We start from the raw sequence: 12,387 nt of genomic DNA on the forward strand, positions 1-12,387 counted from the left end.
GCTTGTTGCTCACATTTCCTAAGGTCCATTTCACTTCACATTCTAGGATGTCTGGCTCGGGGTCAGTGACCGCCCCATCGTGGTTATCTGGGACTTTAAGCTTGTTCTTGTATAGTTCTTCTGTGTAGTTTTGCTACCTCTTCTTAATCTCTTCTGCCTCTGTTAGATCCCTACCATTTTGGTCCTTTATCATGCCCATCTTTGCATGAAACTTTGCCTTCATCTCTCCAGTTTTCTTGAAGAGATCTCTGGTCCTCCCTATTCTATTCTTTTCTTTTATTTCTTTGCACTGTTCTTTTAAGAAGGCATTCTTATCTCTTCTAGCTATTCTCTGGAATTCTGCATTCAATTGGGCGTATCTTTCTTTTTCTCCCTTGCCTTTCGCTTCCCTTCTTTTCTCAGCTATTTGCAAAGCTTCCTCAGACAGCCATTTTGCTTTCTTGCATTTCTTTTTCTTGGGGATGGTTTTAGTTGCTACCTCTTGTACAATGTTGCAAATCTCCATCCATAATTCTTCAGGCACTCTGTCTATCAGATCTAATTCCTTAAATCTATTTGTCACCTCTACTGTGTGTTCATCAAGGATATGATTTACTTCATATCTGAGTGGCCTACTGCTTTTCCCTACTTTCTTCTTTGCTCTTCATATTGCTTGAAAGTCAAATTTAGATCTTCTAAACAGACCTAGTGTTTGAAAAGTAGCAGGTTCAATAAAGGAGAATATTTATAGCTCAGGATTGTTTTCTTGCAAATGTTTCATTACCCAAACTAGGTAACATCAGTGCTAGATCAGTATTAGCCAAGCATGAATTTTTGTACAATATATCTTTGTTTAACACGTGTCCACCACTTATGATAATAAGTACCAAGTTTATGCTTACATTTCCTACATTTCTCTGACATATTTTTAAACATTTTTGCTAATCTTCTTGGTGGCAAGTGCCATCTATAAAACATTTTGTATAGGTTTTCTTTATAAGAAGCTGACATTGTCAATTTATAGTTTTTTTCTCACAAACTTTGCCACTTCTCTACATTAAATCCAAAATTCTTTGTCCATACTATCATTGTTTCTTTTACCTGTTCATCTTTCATTTTCAGCGCTGGGATTTGGTAAGCCTAGGAAGATTGCCCAGTGGGCGTGCAGCATGGTAGAAGTGGGATTTTGCTGCCTTTTTCTGCAACAAAGGAGAAAGCTGCTTTTGTCAAGCTGGCGAGACTGCAGAAAAAAGAATGAAAGATGGCAGGGAAGAAACAGGCAGTAGGGAGAAAGCAGAGCTGCTTAACATTCTTTGCATCAGTCTTCAGACAAAAAGAAATTATGGCCCAACATAGCCAAAAAACCTACTGCAAAAGACAAACTAGAAACAAAAATTAAAATAAGCAAGAAAATGGTAAGACAACACCTATCCGACCTTGACGAATATAAATCATCGGGACTTCACAGATTACATCCCAGAGTTCTGAAGGAGCTGGCAGATGTGATCTCACAACCATTGAACTATATCTTTCAAAAATCCTGGAGTACCTGAGGATTGGAAAAGGGCTGATGTGGTTCCCATCTTCAAGAAAGGGAAAGAAACAGACCCAGGAAACTACAGACCAATCAGTCTAACATCAATACCTGGGAAGATGCTGGAAAAGATAATCAAACAACAGGTCTACGAACAACTAGAAGCAAACAAAGGTATAACCGGTAGCCAGCACAGGTTTGTCAAAAACAGATCATGCCAAACCAAATTTATTACATTTTTTGATGAAGTGACTAAATTAGTAGACCAGCGAATGGCAGATCCAAGAGAAATTCTACCAACTTCAGTTGGAATTGGGAAATCTTCTGTAGGGCCAGACAGAGACTGGCGTGGGCAAAAAAATGCCTACTGATGACCTAGGTAAAGGTTCATGTGATTTTTGATCCTATTTTTATTTATAAAATAAAGTATAACATAAAAGAAAATAAAAATCATCCCTTCCATTTACTGAGCCAGATTACACTTTTCTTGGAGAATATTTGTAGCTCAGGGTTGAAATGAGGGCTCCTGCGTTCTCTCTGAGCTTGGTAGTTTCCTTGCAGATGTTTTATTACCAAACTAGCTAACCTCATCAGTGCACAAACACTTAGCTCCATTCAGGTAGTCCTCGGCTTTTGACTGCAATTGAGCGCCAATTTTCCATTGGTAAGATAGATATGAAGTGAGTTTTGGACCATTTTACAACCTTCCTTGCCATTGCTGCAGTTGTTAAGTTAGTAATAGTTTTGTTAAGTGAATCTGGCTTCTTCATTGTTATTGCTTGTCCGAAGGTTGCAAAAGGGGATCACATGACCCTGGAACACTGCAACCATCATAAATATGAACCAAGTGCCAAGCATCGAAATCCTCTAGAGCGGGTATGTCAAACTGCCAGCCCACGGGCCGGATGCATCACGCCGAAACTGAGCCCACCCCATTGCCAACAATGGGGAAAAAGTCGTGATATGTTGCACGACGTCACATGATGTTGCTAGTTGGACATGCCTTCTGTAGAGGAATGTTTTTCAATCATGGCAACCCTAGCGTTTGTGGACTTCAACTCCCAAAATTCCACAGCCACCATGAGGAATTCTGGGAATGGAAGTCCACTTATCTTACAGTTACGAAACTTGAAGAATACTGCTCTAGATACTTGGGGTACTTCTCTGTAAGCAAATAACAACTATGGTAGCCAAATATCCCAGTATTTCAGCTTTCTTTAGTATTCATTCATTCATTCATTCATTCATTCATTCATTCATTCATTCATTCATTCATTCATTCATTCAATAAGAGCCATGGTGGCATAGTGGTTACAATGCAGTACTTCAGGTTATTTCTGCTGACTGCCAGCTGCCAGCAGTTCAGCAATTCAATTCTGAATGGCTCATTAATCTTTTCCTGCTTGTCCCTGATCTATGTCTCTTTTTGGGAAAGAAGAATATGTATTTGTCAGGGGTGGGAGTTTTCCACATATAGGTGTCAAGGTTCCGATAAAGAAGACGAAACAAATCAGAACTCTGAGGCTTCTTTCACAAGTGATAGCACAGTGGTTAGAATGCAGCTTTGCAGTCAAACTCTGCCCACTGCCAGGAGTTTGATCCTGACTGGTTTAAGGTTGACTTAGTCTTCCATCCTCCTGAGGGTGGTAAAATGAGGACCCAGAATGTTGAGGGCAGTAAGCTGATTGTGTAAACTGCTTAGAGAGGGCTGTAAAGCACTGTAAAGTGATATATAAGTTTAAGTGCTATTGCTATTGCTAGTTGAAATACTAATTTCTTGGTGGAAAGATTTTTTTTCCAATTTAACAAAGAAAACCTAAGCTCAGCCTGGGAATGCAGGTCATCTGATTAGTTTGGCGTTTCCTGCTGGATATTAGTTCTTGAGTTCAGCCCATTGTAATTGTGATTTTTTTGCCCTGATTGAGTGCCAAGACTGTATGGCAGGGCAACATGATTTCCTCCAAGGCATTAAATTTCAGCCGATAAGCAGGGTATCTACCCCCCTCCTCTGAAATTTATTTATTTATTTATTTATTTTATTACATTTATATACCACCCTTTCCCGAAGCTCTCAGGGCGGTTTACAGGGTGATTAAAAAACCAAAATACAAAAGTTAAAAACAAATTTTAAAAGAAATTATATGTGTCCCTGCCTAAATAAAACCCCAGTTAAAATAAGATTAATCCTCAGCCTGGGCCAGAGAGCTCGAAGAGCCATGTCTTCAGGCCCCGGCAGAATGAACGGAGGTCGGGGGCAGTCCTCAGCTCCACTGGCAGCTGGTTCCAAAGGGCAGGCGCCCCCACTGAGAAGGCCCTATCCCTGGGTGTTACCCGCCGGCAATCTCTTACCGGTGGCACCCTGAGAAGACCCTCCCTGTGGGAGCGCACTGGACGAAGGGAACTTGATGCCGGCAGCAGGTGTTCCCTCAGATATCCCGGACCCAAGCCATTTAGGGCTTTATAGGTCATCACCAGCACCTTGAATCTCACCCAGAGGGCAACCGGAAGCCAATGCAGCTCGCGGAGTAGAGGTGTTACATGGGAGTATCGGGAAACCCCCATCACAACTCGCGCGGCCGCATTCTGCACCAGCTGAAGCCTCCGAGTGGTCTTCAAGGGCAGCCCCATGTAGAGAGCGTTGCAGTAGTCTAAACGGGAGGTCACGAGCTCATGAGTGACTGTGCGTAGGGCATCTCGGTCCAGATAGGGTCGCAACTGGCGCACCAGGCGAACCTGGGCAAAAGCCCCCCTGGTCACGGCTCCTATATGGTCTTCAAAATTGAGTCGTGAATCCAGGAGGACGCCCAAGTTGCGAGCCCTATCAACGGGGGGTAACACCTCACCCCCCCATCGTTAGAGATGGAATAATCCAGAGCTGAAGGAATGACAAACGTTTAGTTGGCTGATTTGACTGGATGGAATTTTGTGATTAATTTCTTTTTCTAGTTCATATTGGCCCTTGTGGAAGATTGTTATAATAATCATGTTATAATAAGCTACCCAGAGTTACCTTGAGGTAAGATGGGCAGCCTATCAATTTTATCAATCAATAAATCAATCAATCAATCATGATCATAAGTGGTTTGGGTGCTGGATTAGAAATGGGCAGACCATGAGATCTAGTTCCCCTTAGGTAGGGGTCCCTAACCTGTGGGCTGTAGACCACTACCAGGCCTCAACCTATTGAACACTAGGCCACTTATGTGGCTGGTTGGTGTATGCATCTTCATGCTCACACACAGCCCCATTCATGTGACCATTGCTGTTGTGGGTGTTTGCGGCCCCACTCGTGTGAGCCTTGCCATGGGCATGTGTAGCCCCACTTGTCAGCGTCGTCATGGGTGTTTGCGGCTGCATTTGTGTGTCACAGGTGTTTGTGGCCCCATAATAAGCCACCCAGAATTACCTTGAGGTAAGATGGGCAGCCTATATATTTTATAAATAAGTAAATAAATGATGAGTGATTTGGGTGCTGGATTAGAAATCTACAGACCATAAGATCTAGTTCCCCTTAGGTAGGAGTCCCTAAACTGTGGACCATGGACCACTACCTGGCTGTGGCCCATTGACCACCAGGCCACTTGAGTGGCTGGTTGGTGTGCGCATCTTCAAGCTCTCACACAGCCCCAGTCGTGTGACCAGTGTTGTGTCGTCGATGTTCATAGCCCCACTCATGTGAGCCTTGCCACGGGCATTTGTAGCCCCACTCATGTGAGCGTCATCCCAGGCATTTGTGGCTGTACTTGTATGAGCATTGCGGGCGTTTGTGGCCCCACTCGCACACAGGCTAACCCCTCCCACAAAACCATCCCTTCTTTCTCCCCTCACACTCAGTCCAGGCTGCCAATGCCGAAAGGTTGGGAAACTGCCCTTAGGCATGGAAGCCAGCTGGGTGACTTTTGGCCAGTCATTCTCTTTTGGTAAACCACTCACAGGCTGTTTGTTGTAGGAAAAATAGGATGTGTTATTCACCTCAAGTTCTGATGTCTTTTTAAAGACAGGGTTTCCCTTGGCACCCATGGCCAGCTTAGTCAAGTAATTAGCCAAAAGCCAGAAGGGGTTCAAACTCCCTTCTAAATCAGAGAATCTCTGCTTCGGATGGAATTCCTAAAGATCTATGGGGCTGGCTTTCAACCCAAACCACCAATTCAACCATAGTTTGGTCATCAGATGGGGAAAATTACTGGGGATCTAAAGAGGAAAACCTTTGATCTTGTACATTGTAACTCTGGAATATTGTCCAGATTCCTGTCCTGCGCTGTGTGAGTAAAAAGTGCATTTAAAGAATGAAGCTACGAGAGTGAAACTTTATATAAAAACAATTCTGGAGATTACTCCTTAAAAGAATGAAAACCAGGAGACCTTTATTCAAGAAATTGCATGATGACAGCAAAGCTGAGATTGCCCATCCTTGGCTTAAACTTGGCATGGTGTTTTTTTTTTATCATCCCAAGAGTTGAGGAAGCCAGAAGACTAAATAAAAGAGAACTGAAAGTGAGGGTGAAGGTGTAGGTCGTTCTCTGAACTTGTGGGTTGGTTTCCGAACATTTCATTACCAGGCTAGGTAACATCTTCAGGAGAGTTCAGAGGATGTCAGTGTTAAGTGTTCTTGTTTATCAGGGCTTCAGGTGTGGGTGTGTCAAGAGACAGTCTTGTGACGGGTTTTGAGATGGGGGGTTACATCTGGTGAGGGTCATTGGAAGATGAACCTCTGGGGGGCTTACATGGGTTGGTTGAGGGTCGGTGCTCTCTCTGGTTGGCTGTGGTTGGATTCTGAGGAGTTCATAGGCTGGTTGTAGGTCAATGTGCCTGTTGATGGAATTGCTCCCTATCACAAGGCTCTCAATGAAGACTCACACCGGACCCATCACAAGAACAGAGTAGAGTAGAATGGAAAGTAAAGTAACATAACAGAATAGAATCTGGAGGGGACCTTGGATGTCTTTTGTCCAGCCCCCTGCTCAAGCAGGAAAACCTATACCATCTCAGACAAGTGACTATCCAGTCTCTTCATAAAAGCCTCCAGTGATGGAGCACCCACAATTTCTGAAGGGAAGCTGTTCTCAGTGTTTGTTTGTCCTCAGTGTTAGGAACTTTCTCCTTAATTCAGGATTGCTTCTCTCTTTGATCAGCTTGTGTGAGGTGGACTCACAATGAATCGTTAATGGAGCTCCCAAGCAAAGGCAGAACGCAGAGATGCAATCATATTAGTTTTATTCAAGATAGATCAAAGAGAAAGAAATACTTGGCATGAAAGCATTCATGCCTGCATGTGAGAGAGAAATAAAATAAAACAAAACAAGCTAGGATTACATGACTAAACTAACTAGGAGTAGAAGCAGAACAAGAACTAGGAATGGAGAACAAAGAGCAGCCCCTCGTGCAGAGGTATTTATGGGGGGTCTTGGCCCCTCCTTGACCATAAAACTCTCTCGCCAATGGGGCTGTGGGTCTGGGACCCTTGGCTCATCAGTGGAAGCAAAGAAACCTCTTTGCCTCCATCTGATGACCCTTTTGGGGAACTGCCAATGGCTGGCACTAAACATCTAACAATTCCCCTTCTTGCCAGCCAATGACAGGGACCAGTGAATGCATGTAAGGGGTGAGCAGGTGTCATGGACATGCATGAAAACATTCAGAAGGCCAAACACAAACGCTTACACAGAAGGTTGTGCCGGTCAACGGGAACAGGCTTGGTAAACAGATCAGCTATCTGGTCAGCTGTGTTACAGTGCTCAACATGTATAAAACCCCTTTTGGTAAGCTGTCTGACATTTTTATAGCGTATGTCTATATGGCGAGATCTGGAGCCTACTGCATAAGCCTCCGAGATTGCAATTGCGGCAGTGTTGTCCTCTAGAATTTGGATGGGCAGAGGGGGAGATGCCCAGATGCTTGTTATCAGCTCATTGAACCAAGTCAAATCATTGGCCGTGTCTGACAGGCTGGCATATTCAGCCTCGGCCGTGGAGCAAGAAATAAATTTTTGCTGCCTAACATGCCAACGTATTGGGCAGCCATTTAGCAAAATGAGGAAACCAGAAGTACTCCGTCTAGTTTTGGTGTCTCCAGCCCAGTCTGCGTCTGAGTAAGCGGAGAGCTGGGCCGTCTTCCCCTTCTCTGGTTCTAGCATGAGAAGAGCATCAGCTGTGCCCTTTAGGTATCTGAGCACCCTTTTGACAGCAGTCCAGTGGAATTCCTTTGGGTGTTCCACGTGCCTGGACAATAGATTCACAGCTAAAGCTATGTCAGGTCTGCTCCAATTGCTGATGTATAGCAAGGAGCCAATCACAGATCTGTAAAGCATGTTATCTGTGAACTCAGGACCGTCCTTATGGGTGTGGTTGTAAAAGTCGGTTTGCATTGGGCTATGCGTAGGATTAGATTCTGTCATTTTGCATTTGGCCAGTAATTCCTCTATCTTTTCTTTTTGAGATAGAGCGAACCCCCCTTTAGTGGCCAAAATATGCACACCCAAGTACTTGTCAACCCGCCCCAAAGACTTCAGAGCAAACTTTTCTTCCAGGGCCTTGGCAAAATCATCACACCTTTCCTTGTTAGGCCCTACATATAATAGGTCGTCCACATAAACTAACACCCGTTCTGTGGTTCCCTTGGAATTGCGTGTGAAAACACATTGATCTGCATGAGATTCTGAGAAACCAACTCGTTCTAAACTCTTTCTAAGACAGTCATACCATAATTTCCCTGACTGCTTAAGACCATATAACCCTTTGTGAAGCAACCATGTATTTGCCCCTTCTTGCTGGTAGCCAGGAGGAGCCTTCACGTAGATCTGTCGGTCCAAGTTGGCGTGGAGGTAAGCCGTCTGGATGTCAAATTGGAAGACTTCTTCTCCCAGAGCGGCTGCAGTCACAAGGGCGGCCTTGACGCTCTCTGCCCGGACGGTTGGAGAGTAAGTCTCCGAGTAGTCTTCCATATAACGCTGAGCGAAGCCCTGGGCTACCAAACGGGCCTTATACAGGTAGAGACCATTGGCAAGTGGTTTGGCCTTGTAAACCCACCTTGTGCCAATGACTTTCCTCTCCTTTGGAGGTTGCTGGGGGGTGAAGACCTTGAGTTGTTTTAAGCTCTGCATTTCCTTCTCCATCGCGAGCTGCCATCTCTCCTGCTCCTCGATGGGCAGCTCCTGGATGTCAGAGAAGGATTTTGGGGTGACCACAACGCTGTTGACAGACGCGATGTGGCCAATGTCAATTCTCTTTGGCGGGACCCCTTTGTTGGACCGCTTTGACCTCCTTACCTTCTGCCACTCACCGCTCTTTTCTTCCGCGGGTCTCTGAGGTGTCGCTGGGGGTGAAGACGGTGTGTCTTCCTCCATGGGACTGGATGCATCTTCGTCTTGTTCCTCACTTTCGTCGGTGGCAGGGTACGAGGTCGCCTCTGGCGATGTCGCGGTTGGTGTGTCCTTGCTGGGTCGGTTGGCATATGGGCTCAGATCATTTGAGTGGATCTGGGTCCAATTGGAGTCCTCTTCGAAAGAGGCAGATTGGGAAGTCACAGGCCTGCCCCCTTCTCCCAGGAAACGATAGGCCTTGGAGCCAGGAGCATAGCCCAAGAACCTTAGTCTCTGGGAAACAGATCTCCCCTTCTTCCGCAGCTGCTTGGGGATGTGTACCCATGCATAGGAACCAAACACGCGCAAATGTGCCAGATTTGGTTTCCTACCGTGAACCAGGAAATATGGGGTCTGGTTCACAACACTGCTCCAGGTGCGGTTTAAGGTGTAATTAGCGTAATATACCGCCTCTCCCCAGTATGATTCTGGGACTTTTGCGTCTGCAATCAGACTACGCATCATGGTTTGCAGGATTCCATTCCTTTTCTCAGCTACACCATTTTGCGAAGGCGTGAATGGTGCAGTTAGGAAATGGCGGATGCCCTTACGCCTTACCCAGTCCTGGAACTTCTGAGACATGAACTCAGCCCCACGATCGCTCTGCAATTGTGCGATTTTGGTCTTGTACTGGGTCTCTACGAAGTTGTACAGTGACTTTATGGCATCAAAGGCTTCAGATTTTTCTGTGAGGGTATATACGTGACCGTAACGTGAAAAATCATCAACGGCAGTGAGAAAATATCTTTTCTTTCCTAGGGAAGGTGTAAAAGGGCCAACTAGGTCAACATGTACTAGTTGGTATGGATATTGAGTCTTGCGTAATGACACCTTTGATATAGGAGCAGCCTTCCTCTTTGTTTTCTTGCAAATGGCACAGTCCAGAAACACGTCACAGTCCTTGAGCTGGACTCCCTCAGCAAATTCTCCCATCTTTTTAACTACAGGGAAGCTTGCATGACCCAGCCTTCTGTGCAATAAGTGGGCGCACTTATCGTGAATTGGCTTCCCTATTGACACCCTCTTGGCCCTAGTTGCTTTGAGTGGTGCTGCAGGTGCCTGCTGAGATTCAGGCTCCTTGCCCACACTGCCCTTGGAAAGCCTTGGGGCAGGCTGTGGTGGCTTGGGAGAAAAATATGGTAAGCCATTTATTATGGTAATATTTCCAATGACCCTCTGGTCCCGGGTGACATGACCTCCCCCCTTGCGAAATAAGACTTCCACTTTGTCATCGTCACACAATTTGGTGATGCTCAAAAGGTTGTTGGCTATGGAAGGCGCGTGCAAGACACCCTCAACTTTTCCAAGTCCAGGTACAGAAACAAAACCCTCCCCAACAACAGAAGCAGTATCACCGTTTGCAACCTTGACAGATGAGGTAATTTTCTTTAACCTTTTAAAACCTTGACTCATATTAGTAATGTGAGAAGAAGCTCCAGAGTCCAGTAACCATAAGTCAGTGGAGCTATCAGCCTTTGTTGTGGGGGTGAGGGAACAAGTATGCAGTGAATTTCCCTTGCCCCTGCCACGCCCCCTTCCTCCCCCTTTGCTTTTTACTTGATTGGGACCACGTTTAGGGGCTTGATATTGATGGGGGCAGTCTTTCTTGAGGTGCTCCTCAGAGCCACAGATGAAACATTTAAGCAGAGCATTAATTTGCTCTGAGTTGTGGCGCCCCCTTCTGGCTTGCTGAGTGGTGACTCTAGCGTATTCTCCAGCGTCTCTCCTTCTCCGATCTTCTTCGATCAGTCTCCCTGTGAGGTAGGACAGATTTATGTCTTCCCTCTTGACCGCTTCAAGTGAAACAATGAAATTGCTCCAACTCCTGTCTAGAGAAGTAAAAATTATGGAGAGCATGCTCACATCATTTACAGGAAAGTCTCTGGAAATCAATTCTGCCCTGAGTGCCTTTAATTTTGCAAGATGTTCAGGCATGCTGGCACCAAACTTCAGTTTGGTTGTATAAAGCTCAGTTGTAAGTCTGGTGATGGAACCAATGGTATCGCTGTTGAATAGTTTGAATAACAGTTTCCAGACCTCAGCAGCTCTGAGACCAGCTGGAATGCTAGGGAACAAGTTATTGTCCAGAGAACTGAGTAGAGCAGAATAAGCCTGCAAGTGTCGCAGCTCTTCTTGACGTCCCCATGGGGGAGGGGGGGGTTTCTGAACCATTTGTAGGATCCCATTCTTTAAGAGATATAGCTGTATATCTTTACTCCAACTGCTATAATTCTCCCCTCCCAGCTGTAGCTTTTTAAAATCTCTAGGAAGGTCTGTGGCTAGGAACTCAGACCCATATTCAAAAAAATCTGACACGTCCATTGATGTAAAAGGAAGCGGAAAAATGCTTACTCCTGAAGTGAATCCTTCTTGATTACTTATTGACTCCAGGTGGGCGTGCCTGGGAACCATGTGACCCGGGGGAGGGCGTTGTTCAGGGTTTCTCCCTTCTTCCCATGAGGCATTGGGGGGGCGGAGCCCAGATTTGCCGGCCGGCATCTCTTTCTTGTTGCTACAAGCACATGGATTTTCATCATTGCCCTGAGGAGCCCATTGCTGGTCCTGAAGACCTGAAGAGAAGGTGGGAGGCCGCAGGGATTGATTGTTGGGAGGCTGCAGGCTGGATTTCCCCCGGCAGTTGGGCCCTGGGGAGAGGATGGGAGGCCTTGGGGGGGGGTGTGGGCATCCCCGACGTCTGCTTGGCCCCCAGGGCCGTAGTCAGGACTTGGATGGCCGTTCTAATTGCATTTGTATTTGTATTAGTATCGGCTGGGCAGATCTCAATCTCATTGTCATCATAGCACTTTAGGCTTTGCGGGGGGGAGAAATCAGGAATATGCATGCTGTCTTGGTCAGGTGTCAGGAATTGCATGTCATTTCTGCTGTATGCCAGGGATTGCTGGCTATTTTGGTTGGATGCCAGGGAGTGCTGGCTTTCCAGACTTAAAGAAATCAAGTCTTTGTTAGATTTAGTGAGGGCCATCTTGTTTCCTGTTCCAGACCACGTGGGCGGAGCTATCTTGTTTCCGCTTGCCCCAGGAAGCTGTAGCTCACGGCTGGGCGGGGGGGTTCGCGCCAAAAGACCTGGGGTCCCGGGGTCACTGAGGGAGGCGGGCGCCATATTTGGAAGCCTCGTGGTCTCTAGGGAGAGGCTCACCAGGGGTTCTAAGGCTTTCTGAGCTGTTCCCTGGGCTGCCCCTCCCTCCTCCTGCATTGCAAGGATCTCTTTAAGCAGCTCTTCACGTTCCTGTGCAGTCAGTTTACTCACGCGGCGTTTGGTCTCAGCCAGGTCCGTCTCTGCAGCATCTGAGCAATTTTGGACGGTCTGCAAACCTTGTATGCTCTCCTCTGTGGCGTTCAGTTGTAGAGAGGCATGTGAAGGGGTCCTGGACGCTCTGCTGGATCCTCTGACGGAATGAAGGCCATCCGCGTTTTCATCTGCAGCTGAGGTTGCCTCAGGGACTGAAGTCTTGGATGTAGGCATCTTTGATTGATGACTCCTGGTCACGATCTGGGA

General features: G+C 46.2%; 1 protein-coding gene across 1 annotated transcript in view; it reads left to right on the top strand.

The window, feature by feature from the left end:
* Nucleotides 1-12,387, top strand: part of LOC308661729 (zinc finger protein with KRAB and SCAN domains 7-like) — a 375,370-nt gene that overhangs the window by 99,148 nt on the left and 263,835 nt on the right. The gene's annotated exons all lie outside the window — the stretch shown is intronic.

Source organism: Vipera berus, assembly GCF_964194415.1.
Source record: "Vipera berus genome assembly, chromosome: 2".
Classification (NCBI taxonomy): domain Eukaryota; kingdom Metazoa; phylum Chordata; class Lepidosauria; order Squamata; family Viperidae; genus Vipera; species Vipera berus.